General features: G+C 37.3%; 1 pseudogene; it reads left to right on the forward strand.

Moving 5' to 3' along the window:
* Positions 1-1,516: 1,516 nt before the first annotated feature.
* LOC120292655 overlaps positions 1,517-2,391 on the forward strand; it is a 3,204-nt pseudogene continuing 2,329 nt past the window's right edge.

A 2,391-nucleotide genomic window follows, 5' to 3' on the forward strand; every position in this document is an offset into this window, starting at 1 on the left:
ATCGGGGAAGACAATCCTCAAAACAAGCCTGAGAACGCAGTTTCCTGTGTTTCTTTAGCTCATCTTCTTGGTATGAATTTCACTATCTTGAGTTTTGGTCGTCGTTACCAAACATTATTGTACTGGAAATGTTATTGACCAACTAATTAACCATATGAAGATGTTTCAGAAATGAAAAGAGCGTTCCCAAGCAAACTTACCAACATAGAGTCATTCCTCTTATCAGCACATTGACAAAAGTACATGCTTTTGTGTCCTCTTCGTTGGTAAAATTGAAACAGAAGCGTCTTGTACATTATCTAATTATAGCGGAACAGAGAAATCGTACCAAGTCATGTACTACGATGGGCATTAGTTTATGGGAAAAAATGGGTTGATACAGTTCTCGTGGCCAAGTGCTCTATGTCTTGGGGGGGATGAGTTGGGAGTACCTACTTGTGTTCTTACGATCTTTGCAGTGGAATAACATGTCAAATTTATTAAAAAGGAAACATATATAAGGGTTTCAAATGTATCCAAGTAAAAAAAGAAAAGACGCAAAATCCAAATCCACTCAAACTGACCCAACTTTAGCAGACTACTAGGGTTACCATAACGAGGGCAATACATGCAAAGTACTTATTGATAAAATCCATTTCCACTCATACTGACCCAACTTTAGCAGACTGCTAGGGTTAGCATCACGAGTGCAATACATGCAAAGCACTCATTGATTCCTGACAACCTAAAGCGAGATTGGACCGTTTGTATCATGGCTTTTCAACTCCTTTTTTCTAGGTGGGTATAATCGAAAAGCCTTGTGTGGCTGTAACAAATCAATGGTCTTTGTCAGTACTATAAAGTTCTATATTTTCCTAAAATTCTTTGAGGAGATTAAGATTAGTAGACCGCCAAAGCACCAGTGGTTTCATCACTCGACTGATGCCTTTAATGATTTCTCTCTTTTCTTAATTATATACTAATTAATCCTTTTTTCTTCCTTATAGTGCCATACTCCTTTGTTGTTTGCACAAAACACCGAAACAACTTAACAACCATAACTCTTTCTCTTTTTTCTCGTTACTCCTTCATTTCTTGCTTCTTCGCTGGTCATATACTATCTCTTGGCCGTAACAGTTACTCCATAGATCATATTGCGTAAAGCGCTGGACTTTGATAGACGTTGAGATGATTTCATATTTCACTTGAGTTTCACTCATGTCCTTTGACCATTCATGGCTGATCTGTTCAAAATAGTACACTGTGATTAGCGAGACAATGTCAAGCAATTTTTTCTTTGAGTTCACTAGCATATATGGATCTCATCCATGTTCTCTTCTCTCCGCTTTTATTATCTCCATATCTTTTCTCTACTTTCCTGATAATGGCGAAAAAAAGCTCATACAATTACCATGTAATTAATAACTGGAATTTTGGAAAATGATTGATATTACGAAAATAAGAGTGACGAGTCCAGATATGATTCGGTACAAAAATGCTCCTCATGTTTGTTTGTGTTTATTACAAACATGCGATCATGTCTTATTTGGGGCATTTCAGACCGCCCTTCCCAGAATCTGTAATGGTGCTTATAACAATGTTTGTGTCTATAGAATTATTAGTTTTGGTTAGACACAATAATATTCCTCAGGTAATCAAGTCAGTGACCTAACGTCCGTATTTGCATCATTGACATGATGCTAAGAAAGTTCACTTTCTCTTTGGGAAAGTGTCATGTTGGCTTAGCCATCTTTAACTCTTCTAATTGAGCACCTTTCTTAGTCAAAATTAACCTAGACTCAATAAATATTGCTATGGCTCAATATCTCGAGTTTGAGCCAAAACAACTTAATCATATACTTTGATCCATAAGTTTAAACTATTAGAAGAATCCGAGGTGGCGTCTAGTGATGAATTAGAACAAGTAGTGCCGACAAAATTGAAGAGTCTCTAACTTTACATGTCAGTGTAATCCTATCAGTGGTATTTCACAGCTTGAGTGAAGGCGACTCAGGAGTTTGACGCTTTGCTTGGTGAGCTTCAGCCTTTTTAAACCTTAGTTTTTCCTCTGGGTAAGCATTCTTCTGGTAGGCCAACGACGGCTAGTCGTTTTCTGTATTAAGGTATGCCAAGTCGTCCTGTGTTCAACTCTCAGATCCTTCATTCCTCTCCGAGCCTGAGAAATTGATTTAGTATATACATATTTTATGCGTTTGATGGATGTCGCAGCAAACATGTTCCCATCTTCACTTAGCAGTTTAGGCTTTTAGTGTGGAGTCTTTTAACATGGAATCCATAAGCCTTCATTTAATGACAGTTACGTTGTTCTTTCAGTCAACCATTCCAAGTAGGATTCATAGCTATCATCTTCCTTGTCCTATTAGCGTTCCTTAATAGTCTTTAATTCTTTTT

This window comes from Eucalyptus grandis, chromosome 4 (genome assembly GCF_016545825.1).
Source record: "Eucalyptus grandis isolate ANBG69807.140 chromosome 4, ASM1654582v1, whole genome shotgun sequence".
NCBI classification, from domain to species: domain Eukaryota; kingdom Viridiplantae; phylum Streptophyta; class Magnoliopsida; order Myrtales; family Myrtaceae; genus Eucalyptus; species Eucalyptus grandis.